This window comes from Ambystoma mexicanum, chromosome 3q (assembly GCF_040938575.1).
Source record: "Ambystoma mexicanum isolate Mex_15411 chromosome 3q, UKY_AmexF1_1, whole genome shotgun sequence".
Lineage (NCBI taxonomy): Eukaryota > Metazoa > Chordata > Amphibia > Caudata > Ambystomatidae > Ambystoma > Ambystoma mexicanum.
This window is the reverse complement of record NC_090926.1, coordinates 500,493,243-500,512,695: the sequence shown is the minus strand read 5'-3', so window position 1 is coordinate 500,512,695 and position 19,453 is coordinate 500,493,243.

Sequence of the window (19,453 nt, the reverse complement as noted above, 5' to 3'; positions counted from 1 at the left end):
CTTCCATTGTACATGACAATTAGCCTGATGATGACACCCATCACTGCAATCCAGACTATGGAATTCACTCAGAGTAATAATAAGTGTATGTACTGATCCGAATTATTGCATCCTTAAATAACCAATACGAGCTATTGTTGTCCGTATTAGCTGTAATAATTGTGTTAATGTTTAATGTACTTAAAATGTATAATGATTTCAACCTGCAAAGAAAAGAAAAAAAGAAAAAAGTAGAAGAACATGATGAACTGGAAATGACAATGTAATAGTAATTGAAAAAGTTGATAACTCAACTAAACCAATTTTCAATAAAAAAATACATGACATATATTCAACCACTTTTAAAAGGACTCAAAGAAGCACAGGTGGGCAAGAGTAAAATAAGATGGACAGATGAGATGACTGAAGGATTTGAAGAATTAAAAAAAGACTATCGGTACAGCTGCTGTGATTGGAATTCCAGATTATCGTGAAGAATTGTATCTATATTCCCATTCAAATAGAGAAGTCATGACAGCAGTCCTCACACAGAAAACAACATTAGGACATAGCCATATACTATTGGCTTAATATACTGTGATGTTACATCCAGTTTGAAAGGACAATACCCTTTTGAGCAGACTTTAGATGCTGCTGCATTTGCAATTGAAAAAGCATCATGTGTAATAACAGAGCGTTCAGTAACACTACTTGTAGAGCAAGCAATATTTATGATTTGAGAGAAGCTCAAAAGTACAGTAACTTCACAAAGAGCATCAGGATACAAAGTCATTATTTCATACCCTGTGATTAAAATGGTTATATACAAGAAAGTAAACCCAACAATGTTCATAGCAGAACCAGTATTAAAGGATGATTATGTACACAATTGCCCAAGGTATGCTGAACACTGTGATGATATTCCCCAAGCTAGAGAAAACGCTATTGGGATGGGGGAAGTTCTCTTTATTGATGTTTCTTCAAAAATTGACCAAACGACTGGTGAAAGGCATACTGGAGTAGTGGTAGTAAAGCTGGAAGAAGAGGGTGAATTTGAGGTAGTGACAACCGGAGATTGCCATCCTGTTACTCAGCAGAGGCCACATAATAAGTGACCCATATTAGATGAGGAAGTGACTTTGTACTCAGACTCTGCCTATAGGATGTCAACTGTGCATGCAGGTTTATCACGCTAGAAAAGGAGGTGTTTTCTCTGCACTGACGGCACTCCAGTGCAACATGCAGCCCTATTGGATAAGCTTATTGAAGCATTATGACTCCCATTGACACTTGCAGTCATAAAATGTGCAGTGTGTTCTAAGAGAGAAGATGAAATTTCTCACAGAAACAAAGCCAAAGATTTAGAAGCCAAAAAGGCAGCTTATTTCCAAACCATTTCGAATTTTGTAATAGAAGATGTCAAACAGAGCACAGGACGATGCATGTTGGTAAAGAAGAGCTTTAACATGCTGTCCCATGTCCAGTTAATTAGATACCAGGACGAGCATAACAGAAAGAGAAGGATTTATGGTAGAAACAGGGGTGGTCTTTATCCCCCACAGAGGCAATTTGGAGTCAGGATATCACTGGAAAGCCAGTTTAGCCTCTAGCATTATTGCGGGTAGCGCTGAAGCAGCTTCACTACCCCTTGCATATGACTCGAGACAGTCGTGCTGCTACAATTGCAGAAGATTGCGTCACGCCAACATTTTTTGAGCATGTGGCACAGTTTATTGTAAATTGCATTGTGTGCAGAAATGTACTGCAGGGTATACTTTGTGAGCAGTCAGAGGAGCAATGCCAAGACCCAATGGCCCATTTCAGCACCTACCTATAGACTATGTGGATATGCTGCAGACATGCAACGGCTTCAGGTATATGCTGGTCGTGGTATGTCATTTTTTCTAAATAGATCGAGGCAGGTCCATGAATACACAGTGATGCCACAGGTGCCAGCAAGTTCCTTGTGTGTGAGATGTTTCCAACATGGGGTGTTTGTGAGGTTTTGCCGTCTGACAATAGACCATATTTTGTAAATGAATTCATTGAACAAATAGTTCTTTTATTAGGCATTAAGCATACGTTTTCCTCTGCATACCACCCACAGGTGAATGGCATCTGTGAGAGATTAAATGGATTATTAAAAGAGAGGATTGCAAAAATAAAAATGACTTTAAAGAAGGGTTGACTACATTGCCTACTCCTTGCCTTGTATGCCCTAAGAAATCAGCCTGGCTCAGATCACCATCTAACTCCTCATGGGTTGGTGACTGGACACTGTATTAGAACCCACTGTGCTCCTTCAACTAGGGTAAAAACTGATGCCCACAATCTAGTGAAGGTACTAGGTGATGAGATGAATGATTACCTAACAACATTACTGCAAGTGTTTCTTTCCTGTCTCAACCGGTCAAACACCAAAGAGAGGGCTCAAAGAGAAGCAACAAAAAAACAATCAACCTATTGAAGCAGAAGATTATTTATTCTTTTCTGGATTTGCTTCAATCAAGATTTGATCTTTCAAATATTTCAGCAGTAACACAGATAAAAGACAGATAGATATAAAATTCCTGAATTAATAAAAATTCACAATTAAAAACAATTCATCAAAATAGAGGATACACATATTTGCATACACATATGCAATAAAACTACTAATTAAGATCACAGTATATTAAGTAGAAACACAAGAGTTTAAAATTATTTTTCCAATGATGTTGCTGTAAAATGCCATGCGTGTCCAACAATCTTACTACCTCTGTGGTTAAAAATGTTTCCCTACCAGCACTCATCCTATTCCAAATGTCATCCGGAGAAGATAGGGAGAAGATAGGGAACTTTTTTTTTTAAATGACTTAAAAATGGATATTGATGAGGGCCAGACATTCCACTAATATAAGTCTCATTACCTGTACTATTTCAGGGCTTTTACGGAAGCCACAAATACAAATCAGAGGATACAAAGGGGAGAACGAGATTACATTTCTTCTCCTGTAAATAATAAATATAAATGTAATCAATGAAATTGTACCCGACAGCGCACAAGTCACAGGCCAGCACATGACAAACCAGGGGTGCCCTTAGTCACAGGGGCTGCAGTGATGGGCCGACTCGACATTATTGAGGCCAAACTGGCCAGGGTGGAATCAATGGCCAAGGTGCAGAGTCATCAAATCAAGGCCGTCAGTGCATCAATACGGCATGGATGCAAATACATAGTGGGGGACAATGCGCGCACACGCAGAGTCGTTGAACAATGTACCGCTGCTCTGACAGGCTTCGGGCAACGAGTGAGAGAGTTGACGGAGGCAGTCTCAGCACTTGCTGAGTAAACAAGGTAGGGAAACAACCTCATGCGACAGCACCTGCTGGCCGCCGCTTCAGTCCCTTTGACATCGACCACACCCACAGAGTTCCCTCGAGCCATCTCCTAGGCGCCGGTCTATGTGCCACCTAAGGGCACGCACACCAGAGGGGCCCGGAAAAGGAAAGCGCCCACGACCATCCTAGTGGTGCATGGCATCGTTGTTGGTGACCTGATAACACACATGTGCCTATCTGCACAGTTGGGGGTAGTTCACTGGGGGGAGGGGGGATTGTGTGCTGGGTGTTTACTGGGGGGAGGGGTGATTGTGTGCTGGGTATGTACTGGGGGGATTGTGTGCTGGGTGTTCACTGGGGGAAGGGGGATCGTGTGCTGGGTGTTTACTGATGGGAGGGGGGATTGTGTGCTGCGTGTTCACTGGGGAAGGGGGGTTTGTTGGACTGAAAATAAATCATGTTAGAAAAATAACAATGGTCAATAGTGATATTTATAAATGCAATTTAATGTTGAAGTGACATATTTCCAATTTACCCATTACCCATTTCTAAAAGAATCCATCAATCAATCCCTGTCTGGCCAACCTCCCTTCCCTCAGCCCAATCCTTTGTGCATGTGCAACACCTTCTGGCACTTCATTGCCCTCACTACCATCCTCAGGTGGCTGCACATGAGCATCGGGGGGCCGTGGCACATTTCTGTGACAGCAGATGTTGTGCAGCATGGCACATGTCAGTACAGTTTTGCCAACTTTTTCTGGTGCATACATCATTGCCCCTCCCGTGCGGTCGAGGCACCGGAAGCGTGCCTTCAGCAGTCCAAATGCCCTCTCCACGCAGATCCGTGTACGGGCATGGGCAAGGTTGTATGCCCGCTCCGCCGCCGTGTGTGGATGAAGCACAGGGGTCATGAGCCACATGTACTGGGGATAATCAGAATCACCTACAGGGGAGAGAAAGCCGGTATGGGGACAAGGTAAATCCAGTGGGTGTACAGAGCTCTGTCATCAGTGTGATTTTGCCATATTTGTCATTTGGCCTATAACATTGTGGAGTGTGCTGTCCTACGGGCACGATTGAATCAACGGGGTACTCTCCACTTGATACGCCTATGTGTCTGGATGTAACAGTACTCATTCACTTGTCGGTGGATAAGGGGGCCCTTCCATCTACTTCTGCATGACAGAAGTAGCTGCCTCATGTGTCATTGCAAATCCATTTGGCTACGGCTGCATTTGCTGGTTGTCACTGTTCTGTACTGTTCTCCATGCATTCCCCTGGCCATTCTGGGGACAGTGTTTGTGGGATGTACATTGTCATTACTTAGCCTACTTATGTGTGGTGCATTTGTGGATGTGCCAGCTTATGGTTTGGAATTTCATTACTGTCGGATGGCCAGGGTGGGATTTCTGTACTGTTTCAGTGTTGGGAGCCATGGTGCTATTTACACAAGAGGATTTATTGTGGTGGGTCTTCCATATGTCACTGTGCCGCCACATGTCTCACTCCTGCATGGGTATGTTCTGATGTGTTGGACATGTCCAAGGTTTACCGTGCAATGGTGCTTGAATGTGAATGCTGCAGTAATGCTGCTGCCTATTGGGAATAATGGATTCTGTGACAGGCACCATCAGTTGTGGATTGACATGCTTTATGGTATACATTTGTACTCACCCAGTAGCCATGTGTTTTGGCCTCGGTGCCTTTCCATGTACGCCGGCAGGGAACTGTTGCGCAGGACCATGGAGTCGTGGGTGGATCCTGGGTAGCGGGCACAGCAGTGGCTGAAGGTGAGGTCAGGACCACATGCCATCTGCACGTTGAGGGAATGGTACTGTTTCTGGTTTCTGTAGGCAGCCTTATGTGCCTGGGGTGGTACGAGTGCCATATGTGTGCAGTCCACCGCTGCTATTACATTCGGGACTTGGGCAATGGCATAGAATTGATCCTTCAGCTGGTGCATCTGTGCCTGTGTAGCTGCCAATGCAATGTGTTCGTTCACATGATTCAACAGTGCATCAAGCACCTGTCCCAGCATGGCAGTGAATGTGGACTGGGCCATTCCATGCATCATGGCAACGGTATGTTGGTAGCTGCCAGTCCCAAGAAATTGAAGCACAGATACGAGGTTCACTAGGCGAGGTACTGCTGTGCTGGTGGCTATGCAGCTGCCAATGTCACCCTGGATTGTGTCCAGCAACTGGGTGATGGTTGCCCTGTCCAGCCGATATTCTGTCAACAACTGACCATCAGTCAGGGCCAAGGGTGTTGGCCTGGGGATGGCTGGATGCCTTGCTGGTGCTGCTCTCCTCCTCCTTCTCCTCATCCCCACTACCCCCTGCACTCCCAGGGCCCTGGCCTTGTTGGCTGGCCTCTGTAGCTCCAGGCGCAGCAGGTAGAAGTCAACATCAAGGCTCCCGGCTCCAAATGGCAGCATGGTGTTGGGGAGGGTGTGTTGTGCATGGGTGGCTCCTTTGTAGGCCTCTGATTTCCATTGGTTCCACCTGGGCCCTTATTGCTGTCTCCTCCCTGCTGGTGTAATGGTGTTGGGGAGGGTTTGTTGTGCATGGGTGGCTCCTTTGCAGGCCTCTGATTTCCATTGGTTCCACCTGGGCCCGTATTGCTGTCTCCTCCCTGCTCCTGCTGGTGTAATGGTGTTGGGGAGGGTGTGTTGTGCATGGGTGGCTCCTTTGTAGGCCTCTGATTTCCATTGGTTCCACCTGGGCCCTTATTGCTGTGGCCTGTGTTCTGTTACCTCCAGCTTTTTGCTGGAGGTATTTTCCGCGGATTATCCACCGCTTTTCTGGTGCTAATAGCGCCTACACCGGACTCATGATTGCTGATGTTTTAGCGCAAATGGTTCCTGGTGCTGTTATGGCCGGCGCTTGTACAGCCGGCTGTACTTGCACCGGCTGTAATGGCGCTGGCGGTATTTGGACTTGTGATCCGACGGACCCTTAAAATCGGCGCTAATAGCGTTACAGACGATTTTAAGGGTTACCACCAAAGTCGTGATGAGGCCCCTTGTCTGATGTTTATATTCAATCCATTTCTCAGAGACATTTTTTCACCCATGGCGGATTGATATTAAGATCAAACAGGTCACTCCCACATTTTACCAATGAAGATTCTGCAGTTTGCCTCACCTGTTTCAACAATTTCAATGAGTTACTAGTTAAAACACAACACAAATCCTCATGCATTGTACCCTGTTTGAGGAAAAATATTTTACCATACAGGGTTAAGACTCGCCAGTGGAACCAGGGATAAGAGACCCAATTGAAATCTCAAGGATGATATTGGTACTGATGAGGCCAGATTAAGGTTTTCTTTCTATATTCTATCCTCCAGCTTTTCCAATATTTTCTCATAACAGACTGGTTCCACCTTGGAGCCATACAAGACTATTGGTACGACCTTACATAAATACAATTTTATTAATGGCTTTATTGAAAATGTGCAGTATTTACTGAAGATCTTTTTCATCTGATATACCAGTGGGTCAATCTTGCGCTCCAGCTTGCCAATAATTTTCAATGCCCTCTCTCTCACTGCTGATTTGAATATTATCTATGAGCCACTTACAGCAAAACCCTTTTTTGGGATGCTTTGAGAGATGCAGGACACTAGACTTTTTTTTGATTGATGGTTAATTCAGTAATGCTGGCATATTTCCCCAGGGTACTCAGCATTCTTTGAAGACCAATGGGGGTTGTATCTAACAGGGCAACATTGTCAGCATATGACATACAATGTATACTATAATTGCCTAGTTTCAGACTGACAAATGCATCTTTTTTCAGTGTTTCATCTAAATCTGCCAAGTATAAATTAAAAAGGTTCAGTGCCAATATACACCCTTGACTGAGTCCTCTTGTTACCTTTATTTCATTTGTTAAGTGCCCCTCCTCATCAAGCCGAATTTGGACTCGGGTGTCCTCGTGGATATACTCCAGGATTGCTAACAGCGCAGGTGGAATTCCCCAAAGCCTTAGTTTATACCACAGACTGACTGTATCAAAGGCCCTGGAGATATCCACCAGCACTATATATAGGGAGGAACCTTTAGAGTCTCACACTTTATCCCTTAATGTAGTCAAGACGATCCCATTCAAATGTGTGCCCAAACCCCTCTGAAAGCCGGTCTGTGCTTTTTTCAGAATGTGATTTTCGGCTCTCCAGGCCTCCAATCTCTCTAAGATTAGTGCATCAAAGATCTTACTACCTGCATCAAGAAGGTCGATTGCCAATAATTCTCTTGATCTGACTGATCGTCCTTTTTGAAGATAGGAATAATAACAGAGAGCCTCCATGATTGAGACATGGTAAAAGTAGCAAAGATATTTTTGAAATGTGGAGAGAGCAGGGTTGACCAGAATTCCCTACTTGATTTTAGAATCAAATTGATGAGGACATTAGTGCCAGCCGCCGATGAATTAGATGCTTTTACAATTAGGCACTCAACATCCCCTATTTAAATGGAGATCTCCCATAGAACCAAGGAAATAGACAGCATTTTATTAAGAGTATTGCCATTCAGTTTATCCCAATGAGCTTGCCAAGAGTACTCACTAACTCCATTGTACAGAAGTGTTATCAGCGGGTGACTAACCTCATTCAAAAGGACCCAAAGGTTTTGGGAGTTCTTTGAAATAATGAGTCTTGCATTTTTTCCTGATCTGTGTGGAGTAAAGAAAGCTTGTGTGCTTGCATCCAACTTGTATAAGCTCTTTTTAATTGTTTTTTTTCGTACGACCATAAGAGTCACCATCCACAACACTTGACCTTAGATGATGCAGCTGTGGTCTAAGGGTCTTTTTCTAGACCCCGACTGCTGTATAGTGTGAAATGAGCTATTCTTCCAGGGAAAGCCTGGCACATCTGTATTCCACAGGAAGCTCTTAAACCCACGACAAGAGCAGGCTTGTTCGAGGACAACGATAGAGCTCTCTCAAACAAAATCCTACACTCCACGTGTGAGAGAAGAACCTCCTTTCCTAAACTTCCTGATCTGATTAGCGATTTTGGCAATGTGGAGACTGGCATGCTGTTTAGATAAATTGACCTCAATCCCCAAATTCATGTCTGCAATAAGTTTATTGTGATCACTCAGTTCTCAATCTTGAATTTCAAAGTAGAAGCATGCACTGTACATGTATTTAGAACAATATATGTAATCAATTGTGGTTCCTTTCATACAACTTTTCCCCATTATCTTGGCATTTAAATCGCCTTCTATGTTGCCATTTGCCTTTGGTAACTCCCAATCCGAAGCTCAAGCTCTCTATTTGCTGCCATTAGTTTTACTACTTTTATCTTTTGGATGCCCTGCTTGAAGACAAAAAGAATTAAAATCCCCAGCAATAATCAGGTTTGTTTCATGGTCAATCAGCCAACATCCCAGTGGTCCCATACATTTCTCAATGAAGTCATCTAACAGACTAATAGCGGAGTTCCAGTAGAGATGTTTGATGAGAACAGTCAGTTCTTTTTTTCTGAGTGGAAGTTATCATTTCTACTGGCAAGATTCCGGGAACATTGTCTAAGATGACTTTCAGATTTTATATTTCAAATTGTTAGTTGCAACTAGTAAACCTCCAGAAGGTTTGCCACCAGTCTGACCGTTTGCCATTTGTTGTACCATTGCCATTTGTGTTGACCCAAATTTGACAAGTGAGCCAAGTCTGCTGCAAAAGGATGATGTTATTCCCCTGAAAAATGTGCTTACATTTTTGATTCTGTAAAAAATAAATTGCAGCGTCACATGTTCGAGGCAAGAATCTGGGTCACATTTTGCATTAGAGGGATGACTCGTGTGTACAGGGAGTTTAGTAACTTCCCTTTTAAAAAAACCCAGCAGTCAAGCCCAACCCTCACAGTCAGTATTACCCTTTACCACAGCACTACAGGATTGTGTTTTCCCGGTTCTTCCCTCACCACTTGGCGAACCAGAATTCCAAACTTAACAGCCTGTGCACTTACTCCAAGAACAGATTTGGCAATAAACCTAGAACAAAAGATCACTTCAACTATATTAGAGTGCGCATGATCTGGGAAATTAACATAATCAATGTCATAACTAGAAATCCCCTCAACCCTCAGAACCTCCCGCAGTCATTTAAAAATACCTGATCGATTTAACAGCACTTCACAGTTTACATCAAACTTTGATTCAAAGAGTAGACGCACCTTTCAACAATACCTGGCATACACTTATGCTCAGCTTATCCACATGCGGGCAGATGACTGGAACACCTACTACTCTTCATCAATATTAGTTTCGTCATGTGTTACGCTCTTAGAACCAAACAGATGCTCCAACCACTCATCTGACAAATTTGCACATGTGTCCCATGAACCTGAGTCCACAGGCTTTTCTACTGCAATGTGTGTATGCTTATCAGCCGAGTGGTCATGGGTTTCAAGGGTCGTATCAACAAACATATCTATTGCTCCTAGAGCATTTTCACCTTTTTTACAAATACTTGTGGGTTTCCTTCACCATATTAAATATTGGTGCCCACCGTAAACATTTTGGCTGTGTGGAGGAACACTGAGGATCACTGAGGCTCAATGTCATGTGATGTTGGTGGTGACTTGTGATCACTTATTACCATAAGATCATTGTTTGTGTTCAACAATTCCCTTTCATGGTGCACACATTCCCTCCATATTATGTCATTTTGCAAAGTTAATGTATCGACATTATCCAGAAAATTGTTTGTTTGTATAACTCTAGAAACTGCACAGGTAGGGTTGTTCATATTTTCATCTACAGCGGGGGCGGTCACAGCCTTTGATGGATTGACTGATTGATTGATTGATTGTTTATTTATTATGCGTTTATCCAGAAGTGCTTCAAAGTGCAATCATGCCTGGGAGGGGAAGACAATAGGGAAGACAAGACAAATGATCTTACTAGGCATGGTGCATTCAGATAATGCAGGTGAACAGAAAAGGAAGTACAGGGGGCAATAGGGACAAGTGGGGAGGACATAGGGAAGACAAGACAAACAATCTTACTAGGCATGGTGCACTCAGATTATGCAGGTGACCAGAAAAGAAAGCACATGAAGGTGGGGGGCGGGCATTAGGGACAAGTGCGCCCAGTCCCATCATAACATGGGTTAAGTACAGAGAGATACCATGCTCAAGGGTCATAACCGAAGTGCAGTAGTGCTGCGGCAAGGGAAAGGTAGGGGGGCAAGTGCAGGAGACTGGTGAAGAAACATTGGGACTTGCGAGGCTCTGAAGGTGCACCAGGCAGCCAGTCAGAAAAACTGAGCAGAAATAAAGAAGAGAGAGCGAGAGAGCAGACAGAGGTGGTTAGTAGGTGAGAGGGAGAGAGAAAGAGGAGGCAAAGAGGAAAGTTTTGAGTTTCTGGAATTTAAGGCAAACCAGCTCAAGACGGTCATTAGTGTCACAGGCTACAGACACCATACCAGTATCAGCAACCAAGTTCAACTGATCGATGCATAATTTGCCTTGTATACTTGCAAGTTTGAAAATGTTATTACAAGACTAAGATACCTGCCCATTCAACTCATTAGGAGGTATAAAGGCTACTGAGACTGCTGAGTCGTCCAGGTGACAAAATTATAATTGCCTCACCTCCTACTAACTCAAAATCAGGTGTACTAAATATGTGTGCCTCCTCCAGTTGAAGACGCAATATTCCTAGCCTTTTTTTCTTCTTTGTTTGATATTAACTAGTAATTGTGTTCAATTTGTTCCTTCATGCTCACCCTCAACTTGAACCCCACTCAAAATATCACTATTTTCGCCATTAGCTACAACAGTTTTTGGAAATAAGTTTTGGAAATCCGTCCCAGTACTATTTTCCCCATTAATACAACAGCTTTAGAAAATAAATGTTGGCAATCCGTCCCAACACAAATATTAACCAATTTCGGCTTAGCCACCATAGACATAATGCACCAAGTACTTACAATGTCAATTTTCACATTAAGTTTCCTTAAGATGAGTTTGTGGGCTTTCACTTCATCATGAATGTTGTCGTATAGTGTGACAGACACACTCAGAATTGAATTCAGGGCTGACATTGAAGGGGAAAACATCTTGATTTGGTCGTTTGCCTCTTTTAATGTGTGGTGTAGAAGATAACATTTTAGTGCTTCTACTTTTTCTTCAGAATTATGATTGGATAATAGTTCCAGTAACTGTGAGGGAGAGCCCATATAAGAGACACACTCAATTGCAGACAGCGATTCCTCAAAAGTAGGGACAACAAATTGTCTGACCACATTTCGGTCTATGTCAGAGTCACTCAACTCCAATTGTTCTGCTTCAATGGCATAACATCCTTTATTATGCAGAACAGCAGAGTTGATGGCTGTAAGGTTTGGAATTAATCCTAACCTCTGGCGTTGCTCACAGCAACCCTCCAGTCCATCGTTCTTCACCTGCAAAGCCATTACAAAAGGGGAAAGACCATATGCAAATCAGCCTTGGTCCCACCCCAAAAGAGGCAGTACAGCTGGAACTGCTTGGTTACATCCATTCTGCAGGAGTCCACAAGCATCCCCAAACATGTTTCAGCCTTCTTTGGCCTCATCCGTAAGGAGTAGCATGGGTCTCTAGGCCCAGCAGGCATGGGACGCACGTCTGGGCTTACCCATCCCACACCGGGTGATTTATGCAAAACAACAGAGGTGATGGCTGGAAGGTTTGGAATTAATCCTAACCTCTAGGAATCCTAACATCCTGTATTTCCTGCATTTCAGAATACTACCATCAGTTAATGTCACATCGCCTTCACGGTGGCTCGCCACTAGTCATTTGGGGTGCCTGACTTCGGTACTGGTACCGGCTTTTACCGGCAAGGCGAAAAAAGTCTGTAATCCTCCTCCCGGTAGCCGGAGTCACACTTGCAGGCAATGGTTTCTTTCCTTCTGAGTATGAGTTATTTTTATAGGAAGTTCTAGAGGCAATTGCTTGATTTGTGAACAATTACACTGTCAGCTTTTCAACCATGGGAAGGTCTTTCAAAATTCCAAGATCAGTGCATATAATTTGCACCAATCCATACTCTTCATGCTGAGATATGGCTGCGTTATCCATTAGAATACTTTCCTAAGTCCCCATTGGAACTAAACTATCCATGATAGCTTCAGCAATGTTCCTTTTAAAACATTTCTCTGAATTGTCACTCTATGAACCAAGGTCCTTTAAACTAGGTGGAGTCCCGAATTTAGCTACGAGAATCTTATTCTATTAGAAGCTGGCAGTGACGTTGTGCACGGCAGAGGATGACTTTGTTGCTTTTCCACACAGATTCGTGACATTGCGACCATTTGCTATTCATGCTACATGGAAGCAATTTAGATTGTCTAGATGAAATTGGCCTGATTATTTGTCTGCAGTAGTCACAAGAGCCTTCATCAAACAGACTCATTGTAGGTTACCGGGATCAGTCAGCAGAAGAAAGGGATTCGGTCACCACAATCACCTCGTTCCACCACGGACCGCAGAAGACCACTTTCTGCTTCTGCTCTCCATGGCATGCACTGCATGGCTAAACAGATTATAACGCTTCTGGGAGTCACCACATAGCGCCTCCTCCTTTAGTAGCAGAGATTGGATAAAGACAAGTGCAATGCAATGTAATCCAATGTACTGCCAATTCACCAGAACATAGCAGACCGCTCTCTGCTTCCGCTCTCCACGGCCAGAAGATTTATTAAAGCAACACAGTCGATATCCAGGGGACGAGGTGCTGGTATGAAGGTTTGGATGCACTTGGAGTACAACCCGTTTTGAAGGTCCGTACAAGATGGATAAAAGGAAGATGAGCCTGGCTGAATTTTCTGCCATTTAGTTTGAGAAACTTAACGCATCCAGTGTTTAGTGACCACTAGGATGATTTTAAGGCTTTGGGCTGTAACACACTGCTGTTATCTAGAAGCATGAGAACGTATGTGTCATCTACATTGGCATACAATTGGAGTCCCAATGTCTGGAGTAGGTCTGCCAGACACATTTGCAGCAGTGATGACAGTGCAGATCTCTTTGGGACGCCTCAAGTCAAGGGAATTTTTGAGGACTCATATATCCCTTCTGCAAAGGTCTGAACTGGAACAGTCAAGGACATACTGGACCCAAGACAAAATATTCAGGAATGGTCTGTCAGATGCGCAGACTTGCTGGGCGTGTGGGCATGCGATGGTCACCCTGTTCGCATGTTGTGGATATGTGCCAATGGAGCAGTATTCAGGAGCAAATTGAGGTCATGTATAGAGGATATCCTCAACAGCAGCATCTCGAATGCATTAAGCCAAGTAAGGATGCAGAGGTTATTTTGTGGGTTTGGAAATTGCACAAATATACTACATTCGAGGAATGGACTGAGGATCTGGGGGAGATTTATGGCATAGATGTTGACATTTAGAAATACAGAGGTGAAGAAAAAAGGTTCAGGTCAATCTGGCCAGGGTATGAGGATGTGAAATTTCTATGGGGGTATGCATGCCGATTGTAGTTTTTAATATGTTTTTCTGGATACGGTGTCTTACCCTGAGCTGATGTGTGTTGCTCCATCTGTTTTCTAACTTGACAAATGAAAGATTCTGCATTCTTTATTGTGGCATAACCAACAACACAATTAGGAATGGAAACAAGTACAAGTCTAGCCAGTTTAGCAAAGTGCCAATAAAACTCTGTCGGAGCAGTTGACCCAGAAGCATCATATCTCCTACAGCGCCTAAGGCTGTGAACAGAGTCAACGGGAACAAGGCTGGCCCCTACATTAGCAATCTCAGGCAGTTCATTCAGAATAGGAACATGGGTACATTTATTTCTCATACCCCTGAGAAAGTCTGCTTGCTGTTGATGGAGGGGGCCGTTTTCATGTTGTAGAGGGGATCCACCCTCTTCAGAAGAAATTTCGCCAGGAGTGATCACTGACAATTGGGGTTTGGGTCAGTGACTGATGTATTCAATTTGTCCCACTGTGATGCTGTTTCGCAGAGAGAACTAAAGTGTGCACATGTTTAAGAAGGAAAGCAAGACAAAAGTAAATTATGAAGGTCTAACAACACCAGAGGTGGAGAGCCAGTAGCAGTTGGAGTTTATCGTTTATCTAAAAATAAAAAATAAATATCTTACAATTTTGGTAGAGAAGAGGGCCGGGGCACAAGTAGATGCAGTGTTTTGACAAGTAAACATCAGTGTGAGCTATTGAGAAAGCTTGGATTAGGACAAAGGTCTCCTGGTTTCATATTTTAACATGCAACAATTAAGACATATTCCATCCAGATATATGAATACTGCAAAATCGAACTCATCATTGTTTGCCTGCCCTCACCAGTGGTGAAACTGCTATTTCCCTCTAAATGGAGCCGTCAGGAAAGTATAGGTCTACTTGGTCGAAAATAATAGACCTTTTTCAATTTTACCTAATTTTCTTTGGGTTTTTTTGGTCAAGAATGTGGGGATGATACCCCTCACAACCGCCTCCCCCCAGTTCCACCCACCTACACCTATTCCTTTAATCCTCCTCTTATATTTACTTAATTTATTTTGACAGAAAAAACAATAAAAACAAATGTGTTCAAATTGAAAAGGTCAAATGTTTTTCGATCAAGCATGCTAATACCATCAGGAATACCAGCTACCATGACAAAATCAGAATGCTTAATATCAAAAGTAGGCGAGAGTCCATAGAGACTCCATATTGTTTGTTCTGATGGAATAGTTTAGTAGCAAAACGTGGAAATTCTTCATGTTTAATAATCCACTATTGGAATTGTATCTTGCACACTAGAGTTTTTGTATAGCGTTTCATGCCAGATTAGACTTTTAAGCACTTTAAAAGAAGCTATTACCTAATAATTAACTGTCATTCAGTGTATCAGTCTTGGAAGCATGGAGGACTGTGTGGGTCCTGATGGTATTCAAACTAGTATGTTTTTCCTTAAGTATGAGCTAAATCTCCTATACATGAGAGTGCTTCTAGAATGTGACTCACATGTGAGCTAGAGAAGAAACACAATGCATGAGGGATATGCACAGATGTGTGTGGAGGTGGAGGAAACACTAGCCCAATGGATGTAAAAGTTATAAGACGTGTTTGCTGTGGTAGTATAAAGGGGAATTGTAGGGTATTTTGTGGAGATTTGGGGCCTGACGGTATTTTATTACCGCCGAAAAATAACTTAGCAATAATCACTCCTTGTATTCAGATTGGGCCATGTGCAACAATAATACAGTGGACATGCATTATTTCAGCACCCAGACATGCATATTTGGTATGCGTGGTTGGTATGCGTGGTTGGTGGTATTTTGGTGAGCATAATTCCCTTGTTTTATTTGTGGCCCCAATGTCCAGAATCCCTTATCTTTGCTTATATTTTTTGTGTAATCACTAGAGAGACCTCAGACCTACATTTTAGGAATACCACATTTTCAGTGTTAGTGTTAGTGTGCCACCATGGGCGATCTCACTGACTTATTTACGACAGAGAGCTATATGTGGTAATTTTTGTGGTAATTTCCACTACCTTATATACGGTAGGGAACTATGTTCAGAGAGTCCCTCTTCCCGTTGGCTCATGTACCTCCAACGAGCTATGCTACAAACAATCACTCTCAACTGTCCATACTGAATATGATCATGCACACATCTGTCTTAAAATGACAATTGCATTGTTTCAAAATCTCCCCTCATCATCAGCACTGTATTGGTAAATATAAGACACCACCCGTCTGCTTTCAAATATTTTTCTGTATTATAAAAGTTGCATTTAAACACGATCTCACTCTTTACAGAAATAAATAAAATAGCACAGTAACAGCATTGTCTGTGATACACTGAAAAAAAAAATGGCGGAGAACAGAACACAATTTGCAACATTAACGTGTGATTAAGGCACCGGAATCTCCTTTGCTACTCTAACTGAACATTCTCGTACACACTCAGCTCCCACACTTATGTAATTACCTTATCTGTTCAGAGTTTTCTTCAGCTGTTCTCTTTCTGAATGTGGCTCCCTTGAAGATTAACCCCAGTGAAAAGGAGCGCCTTTCCTTCTCAAACCGGGGTCATTGCCTGGAATTCTCAGCTTTTGCAGATAGGAATGCTCCAACCAGGAAAAAGGTCCTTCTCCCAGCTCTGCCAAATCTTGACTGTCCTTCTCTCTCCTCAAACTCCCCCCAGCAAAACTCTGATCACTCCCTCTAGCATGATACTTGCTATGACGCTGCTCCAATCAGAATCAATCATGCCATCTCCTCCTTCTCTACACAATGGCTCATTTTTATAGTAATACTTTGTAACCAACTGATTTCCTGTTCTTTCGATCTCTTTTGCTTCTTGTAATTACGTGGATAGGGCAGCAGAGAAAAAAAAAATGGATGTGCGTTTAAAAGTTCACTTTCAGAATAGGCCGAATTCTGCAGTGGAGACACATTTTTATTAGTGGATTATGTTAACTTTAGTTTCATTAGTCAGGTTAGATATAAGTAATGTTAGTTATTATTTTCAAATGTGTCTCTCGCACCATAGGCATTTCAGGTGAAAAATAGTGTGCATTTTTTAATGTGCACGTGTGCTTTTAACTGTAAAAATAGATTTGCATCTTATATGTTAAAATCGTTTTTGACTGAATAGCCTGTCTTTCCTTGTTAATCTGGTAACACATATAGCAATGCACCGCACCCTTGTGGTGGTGCTGCAAAAAAAAATGTGCTACCTGTGCAGTAGTGCTGTACTCTGTGCTGTTTGCTACCTGTGCAGTAGTGCTGTACTCTGTGCTGTAACACGCCAAATATCCTTACAGAATCCTCCATTCAGATGAGGCTATATATCATAGGCGGAAGGGCCCATCTGTCCTAATGTCATCTATGTTAATAGTTTTTTTTAATTAGAGATGTTTTTTCTCTGTTGTCTTTTACAGCAGTTCCCCCATACACCCTTTCTTTTCTTCTCCGATCCACTGCCCTTCCCAATTTTTTTCAAACCTTGTAGCCCTTCGCCATTAGCTCATTATCTTTTTGAGCCAAACTTATTCACAAACAACTTATTTACGAAGAGGTATGTCCATCTCCGGCAAATCGATCGGGGTTACAAAGGTTTAGACTGAATCTATGGGGTACGCAGGATGTATTATCTAGACGCAAATTGATTGCTCGTGACCAAAACTATTGTAGATATTGTTTAGATGTACAGCAAAATGAAACACTGCAACACGTGCTAGTAGGTTGCCCCGCTTAAGGTTGGTGCGAGAAAGATGCTTTCAGAATATCATCAATATCATCACCGTGCACACCCATACTTCTGGAGAGCGTAAATGGCAAATTCCGTTCTCAACATCAAGAGAAAGAGTACAGATTGCAATAGTACAATATTTGACAATGGTTCTCCCCTGTGTTGCCGACTCACTTTACGATACATAGACTGTAAATTATTAGGGCAATGAAATTGCCATTCCTGTATCGCAGTGGGCCGGGAAGCCAAAAACAACATTTTAAAGAGTGTGGATTCTTTTCTATTCTCGTTATAAGACTTACTGGCAGGCGAGGTGTGTCTTGTATTGTATAAAAACTACCCAGAAGGCATGCGAAATCTAAACTACTTTTTTGTACTGGTGGATCTCCTGTACCCTATGTATTCTATGTATTTTACGAATTTTATTGGTATCTTTGGTGTTAATTATTTATTTTGTGTCATTGTTTTTGTATTTCTTGTAAGCATTTGAAAAGTTGTGTATCAACTGAATCAAATTAAATAAAAAATTAAAAAAAGAAGACGGTTTCCAACGCAATGTTCACACCCCTGATTGCCTGACACCAATTGCAAGGCATGACATTCTTGCAATAGGAACCACAGACGGTCATCTGCACCTGCACCTGTGAATCGATATTTATCTACGAAAAGACATGCCGTGTTTTTACTGTGTTACTATTAAGCTGAGATTGTTTTTTTGGAAATGCAATGATTTGGAATTGCCACAATGGCATATTATGCAAACAGCGCCTCCAGTCAAATTAGCGCTGCTGTGGCTGAACGATATGGATGCCTGTGGGGGATGGCTGCGATCAAATTAAGAATTGACAACTAATTGCGCGCCGCATGTCGGGGTCACTGCCTGCTAATCAAGAGTCACTGCAGAGTGCCAGGCTGCCGTCCCTATCTTTGGCACCATAAAAAGGCTGCGGATTGACTTTTAATTGAATTCAATCCATGCTCCAAGCTTACTTACGGAACATGAAGATGGCGGCTCACGGACATGCTACAGCATCCGGGTTAGAAGGACACATTTCAGCAGAATACTGTAGGGTTCCGGCTACACTTCTTCTTTCCCTTTGTAACAGCTGAGGGTTCCGCTGATGGCTAAGAACGAATTTGGGATTCCTAGTCACTATATTCTTGTAAGCAAAGTCATTAAAGTCAGCTGAAGAACACATGATGCAGTTTAAACGTGTGTTTTAAACACTCTGCTCTCCTAACGTGTCTTTCACTTGCATTAGGACCATGAATCTCACACCTTGTGGATCTCATTGATTCAGGATCGCCTCAATGGGCATGTCAAACATTTACCCATAGTCTCTGGGAATTGAACGTGCCCAGACACTTCCCATTTCCGTCCTGGCTCTGTATATTTCTTGGCTGATGCAAGAGTCATCAGAGTCATGCATTGTTCCTCCTGAACTTTGCTTCCAGGTACCACCACCCAGCACTGAAAGGGCGTGGGGGGAAGGTGTCAGGCATTGTTCAAAGAGTTGGACCAGGGGTACTTCAATCTTTCCCTGCAGGGTTGGCCTTGAAAGCACTCTATATAAGCTTAGGGATGGATCATGGGTCACAGTTGATACACGCTATCTTCAGCATGTCTTTGGAGATTCATGTGGCCTCTCTCCATCAATTTAGGAGCCCCTTTCTTTAAGAGTTTTAAACCTCTCTTCTCGCTCCCAGTGCATCCCCACTTTTATTCTTTTTCTCTTCTTTCTTGTTTTGATGTTTCACATCCTCCTGCCCTCCTTCTCCATCTCTTGGTTGCCCCACTCTATCATCCCCTCCTCTCTCTCCTTTGTTTCTCCTCCTTCTCTCATTTCACTTGATGCCAGTGTTCCTCTGCAGTCCTTTTCTCTTGCTCTTTCAATAGCCCCTTCCTCCCTTTCTCCTTCCTTGTTGCTT